The sequence below is a fragment of the Pinus tabuliformis genome, chromosome 5_2 (genome assembly GCF_031772625.1).
Source record: "Pinus tabuliformis cultivar Carrire ecotype Pingquan chromosome 5_2, CPIR1, whole genome shotgun sequence".
Lineage (NCBI taxonomy): Eukaryota > Viridiplantae > Streptophyta > Pinopsida > Pinales > Pinaceae > Pinus > Pinus tabuliformis.
The window spans coordinates 522,521,340-522,532,679 of record NC_142306.1 but is presented as its reverse complement, the minus strand read 5'-3'; the positions used below and the strand labels follow the sequence as shown (position 1 = coordinate 522,532,679).

Here is an 11,340-nt window from a genome sequence, read left to right as displayed (position 1 = left end):
GTTGGAGGAAGAACAGGACGGAAAGTGGCCCTGCCACATGGCCTTGCATAACCCTACACTCCAATCTCTAAAATGTATTAACGCTGGCCATAAATGGCATTTAAGCTGGCATTGTCTTCAACCCGCTTGCATCTACCTACCTCGGCTTAGCTCAATGGTGACCTTCGGTGAAATTAACTCCACCGCCCCCATCTCTTATCCCTTGCCTGTACAATGCGAATTTCCTTAGGCACCAGCAACACCAAGCTCTCACACTGCTACAGGTAGGCGTTGCATCATCCTTTGCTGCACTGATCTTGGCTCGGGAATTCACTTTGCTCAAAGCCTGATTTGCAATCTCATCTTCCACTCGGTGTCTGTAGCTAATCCTTCCTCTGTGCCAACCTCTTAACCTTTTATGCCCTCTCATCACTCTTAGCTGTCTACCTGTAGACATTCTCCTACCCCTGGTATCAATATGCCCAGAACTCGCCATAGAACGTGTAGTCGCAGAGGCTGCAGTAGAGGTAGATCTCCCCGCTCTCCTCCGGTTACAGCCTTTGAAACCACCTCCTTTTTGGATCATTTGACTTCAGGCCACTACCCAAATACCCATAGTGGCAGAGGCCACTCACGACCTCTCCGCCTCCATCCAACGCACTCTGCTTTGCCACCCAGTGGAATTCCCTCTAATCCATAGTTGCCCCTCCAGTCAACCCAATTCTTCTACTGTTGTTCCTTGAACCAGCCCATCATAATTGCCACCATCTCCATTACCTTTCATAAGGAGGTGCAAGCCACAAAAGGTGGATGCCACTCAAGCACGAAGCCTGCAAGAGCCAACGGGGGCACACCTTCCATCACCTCCAACAAGGAGGAGCAAGCCACGGAAGGTGGATGCCATACCAGCGTGGAACCAACTACAGTTAAGGAGAGCACACATTGCACACGGCTGAAGTAGTACTCTCCTCTGGACAAGAAAATTGACGAGAAGAAGGACCAAGACCATCAAGCTAATGAAGACATGGATCCTTATAGATGTTTTGTTGTGGAGGAACACCAGGCGCAGCATGAAGAGGACGTGAGGGCTTCACAAAAGGAAAAAGATGACATGGATGAATACAGGTGCTTCGTTGTTGAGGTACACCCGTTGCCTCTGCACAACACCTGATTCGCGAGCATGAGGAACATTCGTTGCCTCCACATCACACCTGATCACCCACACAACTTGCCATGTGTCTACGAGTCTCATGTTCTAGGAATTAGGATAATGTTTTTTATGGATTTTTTTAGGAAAACTGTCGTCATCTCGTTACTTGGATGATTTCTTTTTATGTTTTCAGAAAAAATGGTTAAATACTACGCATAATTGTTGGTTTCCCCTGCATGGGAAGCGAGATAACTCATGCAATCTTATTTCTGAACTGGACTGGTTTCCCATTATGGGCAGTCCAAACTCCGTTTTGCTGGTTGTTGCCCTAAACTATGCGATGGATATGCAAAGGCTGAAGTCTCAGTGTACCATTATTTTACAGTAATAGAATTTAGCATAATTTAGAAAAAAAAATGAATATATTTAAAATATAATCATGTTAAAATAGTTTTATAGGAATCTAATCTAAATTCGAATGGTAACAATTATTCCTACTCATTATTGGATATAAATATAAATTTAATTAACTTTTTTTAGGAAAAATTATATATTTATCTGTATAATTGAAAAAATATTTATTTATATTTATCTAATGGTTAAGAGCATGTGTTTCCTCTTAAGAGGTCACAGTTTCAAGACCAGAGAGGCTATAGTACATATGCCTTCGTAGACATAGTAGTCAAATCACTGTGGGGAGGTAGGTCCCTTGTCCCACAAACAAGGGGTTCTCATATACCAATGTAGTGTCTGGCTTGGCCGTGACCCTAAAATTAGATAATAATAATAATAATAATACTAATAATATATATATATATATATATATATATATATATATATATATATATATATATATATATATACACACACACACACACACAAGCACACACATGCGCACACACACACACACACATATATATAAAATTTAAAAACAACATTAAAAAAATAAAATTATTTTAAAAAATAAAAAATATAATAATGATTTTTAATAATAATATAAAAAATTACAAAAATGATGTTCATTGATTACCTATGAAATGCATTTTTAAATTAATTATATAAAATGATAAAAGGTAAATTTATAATTAAAATATGTCTGTACTTATTTGTCAATTAGTTGATATTTAGGTAGTCAAGAGAAAGGAAATTATACGTCTACCCAGATTTAATTTTTCTACATAACATGTTGAACTTATAACCAACTTAGATCCATCTAACACTGGATCTATCATGCACCAAGAGGAATCAAATCCCAGAAATCTTTGCACCTTAAGGGATTTGATCCCTCCCGGTGCATGACAGATTCGACATTAGATGGATCATTCTAGTGTTCGATGGATCTAAGATGGTTCCAGGTGAGGGAAACAATGTCATGTTTTTATCTTATCATTATTATGTATATGTTCGAGCTAAAATTCACAATTCACATCATGTTTTCCTTCTTGGCATGACCATATCATTCTCTTCTTTATTTTTGTCTGCTTTGCTTTCCTTGAATGGTTTTTACGTTTTTTCTTGGATACTTTGAGTGGTTTGTGTTTATGTGTTTGGAGCTAGATAATAATTTTTGTGAATGTTTCGTTGTGTGATACTTTTCTAGGTGTATGTAATTGATTATTATTAATTAGTTTGTGATGAAGAAGGGAGACAATCTTGTCAATAGTTTGCAAGAGGATTGATATTGCACATCCATTTCATTTAATTTTAGGTATCACAACTTTTGACAACTAATTAATTCTAAATATTACTCCTCCAAATATTACAAAATATATCTTGAAGATTAGTTTTAATAATTTACTGCATCAAGATTACTCTTGAAACAATTTGTTTCGTTATTTACTTTTGAAATACTATATTTCCTTCAAGTATATTTTGATGATTTTTTTATATCTATAGTCTATTTTGCAAAGTCAAGAAATAATGTATTTTTTATTTTATAATTTGTTTCTTTGTTTATGTTTGAAATAATTTATTTCCTTCAAGGATATTTTGATTATTTTTTTATTATCTATAATCTATTTTTCAAAGCTAAGAAATAATATATTTTTGATTTATTTCTAATGAGTGGTCAGATTTATAAAATCTTTATATTATTTTTTTTCTCCAAAAAATTATCACATCTACTAGAAGAACATTTTGATTTGTTTTGATGTTTATAAAATACATTTTCCTGTTATAAATATTTTGAATACATTGTTGTATGCAATTACTCTATTATTAATTTTGAATATATTTTGAATATATGTAATTGTTTATTAGTAGATAGTTGGTGATGAAGAAGGGAGGGTATCTTGTCAAGGATTAAGTTGCATTTTGCAGGGGAGTTGATTCTACACATATTTTTCATTTTAATTCTAGGTATCGAAACTTTTGGCAGCTAATTATTGCATAATAGTGTCCCTCTATGTATTACTAAATATATCTTGAAAAACATTCTTTTTGATAATCTACAACCTCAATATTAACAAAAAATAATGCATCTATTGCAAACAATCAAATAGGATTAGAAAAAAAATCTACACTAAAATCAATGCATCTAATGCAATCAATCAAATGAGATTAGAAATCGACATCTAAACTGAAATCAATGTATCTAGTGCAAGCAACCAGATAGGATTAGAAATTCACATCTGCATTAAAATCCATGCATCTAGTGCAAGTAATCAAATAGGATTAGAAATCCACATCTACACTTGAATCCATGCATCTAGTGCAAGCAATGAAATAGGATTAGAAATCTACATCTATACTGAAAGCAATGCATCTAGTGCAAGCAATCAAATATAATTTGAAACCAACACCTACACCGAAATCAATGCATCTAATGCAAGAAAAGAGATAGTATTAGAAATCATCATATACATTGAAATCAATGCATCTAGTGCAAGAAATCTTCTTCCCTCTCTCCCTCATCCGTCTACTCTTGAAAAATATTTTTAATAATTTATAGTCTCAAGATTAACAACATCTAATCCATCTAAATCAAACAATTAAATAGGATTAGAAAATAACATCTATATTTAAATCAATGCATATAATGCAAGAAATCAAATAATATTATAAACCAACATCTACACTGAAATCAATACATCTAGTGCAAGAAATCAAATATGTTTAGAAATCAACATCTACACTAAAATCAATGCATCTAGTGCAAGCAATCAAATAATATTATAAATCACCATCTACACTGAAATCAATGCATCTAGATAAAGTAATCAAATAGGTTAAGAAATCAACATCTAAACTAAAATCAATGCATCTAGTGCAACCAATAAAATAATTAGAAATCAACATCTACATTGAAATAAATGCATCTAGTGCAAGCAATCAAATAGGATTAGAAATCATCATCTACACTGAAATCAATGCATATAGTACAAGAAATATTCTTCCCTCTCTCCCCCCTCCATCTATATCTATATCTCCCTCCATGTCTCCTTCTTTGTCTCTCTATCTCACCCATCAAACACACACACACTCTCTCTCCATATATATATATATATATATATATATATATATATATATATATATATCTTCTTCCCTCTCTTCATATTCCATCTATATTTCTATCACCCTCTTCCTCTCTTTTTTATATCTATATCACCCCCAAAATACACACACTCTTTCTATATATCTATATATCTATCCCTCCCACTTCCTCTCCCTCTCTTCCCCTTCACTCTCTCTTCCCCCCATCTATCTCTCTTCCCTCTTGCTCTCCTCTCTCCCTCTCTCTCTATCTCCCTTATCACTCTGTCTCTCTCTCTCTCCACCTTTCTCCCTCTATGTATTTATTCTTACCTCCCTCTCTCTCTCCCTCCAACTTCATATCTCTCTCTCCCTCGGTCCTTCTCTCTCTCACGTTCTCTCTCTCCCTTTCTCTCTCACCTCCCTCTTTCTCTCTCCCCCTTCTCTCTCTCTTCACCCTCCAACCCTGTAAATATCTCCCTCCCTCTCTCTTTCTCTTCCCCCTTCCTTCCATCTCTCCTTCTTTATCTCTTTATCTCACCATAAAACATACACATACTCTCACCATCTCTCCCTTGTCACTCCCTCTCTTTCTCTCTCCACTCTTCTTTCTTTATGTATTTCCTTTTCATTTTATCTCCATATCTCCCTTGTCACTCCCTCTATATCTCCACCTATATCACTTTATGTCTTTGCTCTTCCCTTCACACACACACACACACACACACACACACACACACATATATATATATCATGATATATTAATATATATTATACTATAAAAAATCGAATATCAAATTAAATTTAATAATATTAATATTAGACATAATAAAGCAAATTATGACATCATAACAAATATTATAATAAAACTACGTCAACTTAATATTTTAAAATATTAGAAGTTTGTTGTGGAAATATTTATGTCTTCAAAGACTTTAACATATCCATAAGATATGGTTTTCCCTTTAAAGACTCATTTTACAAATATTTAATCAAAACAAATATTACAATGTTTTGGAGCAAGATTTTTTATTATTTGTGTGCAATTAACCTTTTTCCTTTGATTTAAGAGATGCTATTAGCTTTAGTAAATCTCAGTAGAGATGTTTAATATTTTACTTAATGTGGAATTTTAATGCGGTAAATTTTTTGTTAAAGGTAAATTTATGAGCGATTAAAATTCACGTATATGATAAAGGAACTATTAAATGCATGATATAATTTATTATCTATTCAAATTATATAATAATACATAGTTATATCTTAATAATTAATCTTAGTCCATTTATATGATTAAAAACTTATATATAATTTAAGATTAAAGCTAATGTTGTGGTGGATATTAGTAAAGAATATTTTTACTATTTTTTGAGGGCGTGACATACTTACACATTGAGGTCATACTAGGCTGTAAAATGCATCTCTCAGCACAATAATGTTTTGGTAGACATTAGTAAAAAATATTTTTATTATTTTTTGACAACGTGGCATACTTACACATTGGGGTCATACTGGGTTGTAGAATGTGCCTCGCCTCTTAGCACAATAAATATATATTAACAATTATTTGAAAGAAATGTTATTCATAGTACTTTGAAATAAGAAAAATTATATAAAGATTTTATTTTAGGAATTAAGACATTTTTAATTTAAAATATTATATGATAATTTTTTATATGATAACACGTATTTTGATAAGGTTTCCTAATAAAAATATTTAGGTATTGAGATTCACTATTAGTTTGATTGGAGTTATAACATCGAGAAAACGATTATAGGGTGCTAAAAAGTCTACTGTGAGCTTGAAGACAAATGTAAGTTGACAGATCTCTGATTATGGAGTAAAATTTCCTCTTCCAGACTCTTGTTGTTGAAATATTGAGAGGGGGGTAAATAAATATTCCATTCAATTGTTATAATTAATGCCACTTAAGGTTCTTCACAAGAACAACCAAAAAGTAAATAATAGGAATTTTATTAAGAAGAGATGAGGAAACCAATCCTATTTTTACAGTAAATTGAGTACAAAAATGTTGAGGGCTCCAACCCTAGATGAAGACACCAATTTGCAATCCACTAGGCTCCTACCTGTACTTTTCAAACCTCCAACTTGGACTTCATGTGGCTCCAACCTCTAAGGCTCCAAACCTATTTTTAGCAAGGATCCAACCTTCTTTTTATGAAGCTCCGACCTCTAGGGCTCCAACCCTCCAACTTCCAAATCGGTAAATAAACAAAATGTATAAATGAACTACTTTTAAAAGCTTTAGGACTTCCTTCAATAGTTAAACAATCAGTGCACAAGACTACCACAAACACCTAATTTTTCCCATTGTCTAAGATCTAATTAGGAGTCTTCCTTATTATCCAAAATTCAAGTTCTTCACTATTTAAGATTCCAAGTTCATCATTCTTGGGTTCCAAGTTATTCACTTTACAAGCCTCCAAGTTCTTTACTGCTCAAGCCTTCCAATTATTCATTGCTTAAGGACATAAGTTCTTCACAGTTCAAGAGTGTGCACGGTTTACAAGCCCCGAGTCTGAATGGTCACACATACGAGCTCCATAATTCTTCTATAGGTCCAAGCTAGAATATGTCTGAGCCTCCACTGGTCAAGTCACAATAGGTCTGAGACTCCACAGACTGAGTTACCACAGGTTCGAGTCACTATCGGTTAATAATCCGAGCCTCTCACCCGTCAAAGATAAATCCAATCATAGTTAGAAGGCTCCTCCATTTTTCTTTCTATTAGACTTTCTAGTTCACGAATTGTGAACTAGTCGTATTTTCTGCTCCAATGGTTTTTCTTCACCTATTTGATGCTTAGAATGATGAGTTCAAACATATATTTATACATGTTTTTACCTTTAATGAAATGACATGTCCCTTTGAGGAGGAGCTGACTTGCACATGTAGGATCATGTTAGCTAGCATAAATTATTATCTTCCAACTTGAAAAATCATTTTCTCTTAGCTTATGAGGAGTTATAAGGTGTGTAAGTGCTCGCTAGAAAGATATCATTGTATTTTACGAGCCTATTCTAATTCCATCCTTAAATAAGTTCATTTTACCATTAATAAAAAATAATATATGTGAACTTCTAGATCTTATACTTCATAGACTTAGGGCTCCAAGTGTGTTCTTCCTTTATTAGGATTAGGGCATCTTCAAAAACGCTAGGTATTCATCTTATTTTCCAACCAAAATTCTGAAAATTCTGACTAGCAATCTCCCCCTTTGTCATTGATGGCAATATTCTCTCCTCTTCCAACATTTTATCCCCATTTGACATCAATGGAAAATGGGGTGTCCAACTACTCCCCTTATCAAGTTTCTTCTTGTCATGCTACTCCCCCTATCATGGTGCTCCTTCCCCTATCAATGTGTTGTCTTAATGTGATGCAAGATAAATGACACCCATCTTTTGGCAGAGATATTCAAATGCCTCTCATGGTAGGGGTTCTGTGAAAATATCTGCAATTTGTTCCTTTGTATTCATATATTCCAATTAGATATCTTTCTCTGCAACTTGTTCTTGGAGGAAATGGTATTTTATTGGAATATGTTTTGTCTTTGAGTGCATTACCAGATTCTTTGAAATATTGATGGTTCTGGTATTGTCATAATAGATAATGATTGGTTTATTAGTTTCTATGTTGACATGTTTAAGAACTTCCTTCATCCACAATATATTTTTACAACAATATGCAACAACTATGTATTCAACTTTAGTTGTGGAAAGAGATATGGATGATTGTCTTTTGCTGAGCCAAGATACAAGATAGTCTCCCATGAAGAATGCATTTCCGCTAGTACTTTAATGGTCATTTATGTTTCCAGCACAATCAGTATTGGTGGAAGCTGTCAAAGTAAGAGTTGTGATTTCAGGATACCATAGGCCAAAATTAGGAGTACCTTTCAAATATTTTAGAATTCTTTAACAACCATCAAATGAGATTCCTTAGGAGATGATTGAAATCTTGTCACCATTCCTATTTCTTGCATAATAACGTGTCATGAAGCAATTAAGTATAGAAGAGCTTGAATTATTTATCTATAAAGAGTTGCATCTACTGAAGGGGATTCATCATCTTTGCTTAATTTGCAATCTTTAGTCATCAGTGTGGTCATAATAGCACATTCTTTCATCCCATATATTTTAAGCATATCTTTAACATATTTTATTTTGGATATGAACATACCTGATTTAGTTTGAATTACTTCTAGTCCAAGGAAGTAAGATAATTCACCAATCATAGAAATTTGAAATTTCTTAGACATGTTATGAGAAAATTCATGACTCATCTCATCATTGTTATGGGCAAAAATCAGATCATTAACATATACAAGAGTGACTATTAATTTATCCTTGTCTATCTTCATGTAGAGGTTACTTCCACCCACCCCCTTTTTGAACCCTTGTTGTTGTAGATAATGATGCAATCTTGCATATGAAGCTCTAGGATCTTGTTTTAATCCATATAATGCCTTTTTTAATTTATAAATGAAATCTTTTCCTTCTGCTAGATCAAACCCTCCTAGTTTCTCCATGTAAACTTCTTCCATTAGGTCACCATTAAGAAATGTTGATTTCACATCCATTTGATAAACTTTGAAAACTTTGAATAAGAAAATTCAAAGAACATTCTTATAGCTTCCAATCAAGCTATCGGGGAAAATTTTTCTTCAAAGTCAATTCCTACAATTTGTGAGTATCAATTGAAAACAAGCCTTGCCTTATTTCTAACGATCCTTCCATATTCATTCATTTTGTTTTTGAATACCTACTTGGTTCCAATATTTTTTCTTTTTCTTTTGGACGAGGTACGAGTTCCCATGTTCCATTCTTTTTTATTTGAAACATTTATTCTTCCATAGCTTTTACCCAATGAGGATCCTTACTAGCTTGAGAAATGTTTTCTAGTTCTACCATGGATAGAAAGGAAACATCATCCTTTCTTGGTGTATTTGTCATCATTCTTCCGGTTTGTATTCCATCATCTACATTACCAATAATATGTTCTTCTTGATGGTTTTTTTGAACAAATTTTACTTTTGATGGAGTTTGAGATGGATCCTTTTGACTTCTTGATCCTTTTATTCCTTTCTTGTATCTTCTTCATATTCTTCAATAATAGAATCTTCTTCATAGGCTTCAATTTCCTTTTCTGGAAGTGCCTCGTCAATCTTCATATCAATGTTTTATACTATCTTTCATAGTGGATTATTGTAGCATTTGTATGCTTTTCTCCTTGTAGAATATCCAAGAAATATTCCTTCATCAACATGAGAATCAAACTTTCATGGTGAATCATCATTGATCTTAATAAAGCATTTAATTCTGAAAATTCTAAAATATTTTACTGAAGCAGGTCTTCCTTTACATAGTTCATACAGATTCTTATCATTATTTGGTCCTAGTTGGGCTCTATTCAAGGTATACATTGTTGCAACAACTACTTCTTTCCAAAAATTGGCTTGCAAATACGTTGCTAGTAGAATTGTTCTTGCCATTTCTTGCACATTTTTGTTTCTTCTTTCCACTATTCCATTTTGTTTAGGAGTTGTAGGTAAAGAAAGTTCTTTTTCGATTCCATGTATTTTACATAAATCATTGAATTACTTTGAAGTAAATTCTCCTCCTCTATATGTTCTAAGACCCTTGATTTTTTATTATTTTTTATTTTCCACAAGATCTTTGAAATTCTTAAGACATTCAAGAGCTTTAGATTTAAATTTTATAAATAATACCCACATCATTCTAGTATAGTCATCTACAAATAGAGAAAGGTACCTTTCACCTTGTAGAGTTGGATTTCTGGTTGGTCCACATAAATGTACATGTATGATCTCCAAAGGTTTTTATGTTTAGTATTCCTTAGCCTTGAAGCAAGTTCTAGTTTTCTTTCCATGTTGACATGGGCCACACACTATTTGTTCTGGTTTTAGAATTTTTAGAATGTCCTTTTTTGAACTTGTTTTGCTCGTTTTAACCAAGTTGTTAAAATTTAGATGTCCCAATCGCTTGTGCCATAACTAGCTTTCATCTGTTTGACTCATGTAGAATTTTTCTTCTTAAATTTTACTTAGAATGTATATGTTATTTGGCATTCTTACTCCTTTTCCCACAAGTTCTCCTCAAGAGGATTTTATTATCTCACAATATTTATCACTAAAAATAACATTATGTCCTTGGTTAGAAATTTAGCTAAGGCTTAGGAGATTGTGTTTGAGCCCTTCTACTAGCATTGCATTTTGTGCTTTTCCCTTTCCATTAACCAGAGCAACTATTCGTTTTCCATAAATTTTAGTAGATCCACTTACAAAAGATACATTTCCATCCTTTTTATTTAATGAGATATACTTATTTTTGTCACCTTTCATGTGTCTTAAACATCCACAAACCATTGATTTTCATTACTTTGTGCACATAAAGTTAGACCACATTTATCTGTACTGGGTTCACCCTTTTTCAATTCTTCTATTTCCAACATAAGTGGAAAATTTTGTGCATCATGACCTAAATAATTGCATTTTGAACATACTAGAACATACTTAGGCAAAGGATCAAATGAATTATAGCTCTTGATTTGACCTTGTTCAAGCGGCCTGTTTTGATAATTGGTCTTATATCTCCTTGAGTTATTATCCTTATAAGCCTTGCAATGCTTAGCTTGATGACCAATTTTTTTATAATAGAAACAATACAAAAGAAATATAGTTTGATACCTATTTGGA

The 11,340-nt window shown here is 33.1% G+C and overlaps 1 pseudogene; it reads right to left on the bottom strand.

Moving 5' to 3' along the window:
* Positions 1 to 530: 530 nt before the first annotated feature.
* LOC149159988 (large ribosomal subunit protein uL6-like) overlaps positions 531 to 11,340 on the bottom strand; it is a 92,976-nt pseudogene continuing 82,166 nt past the window's right edge.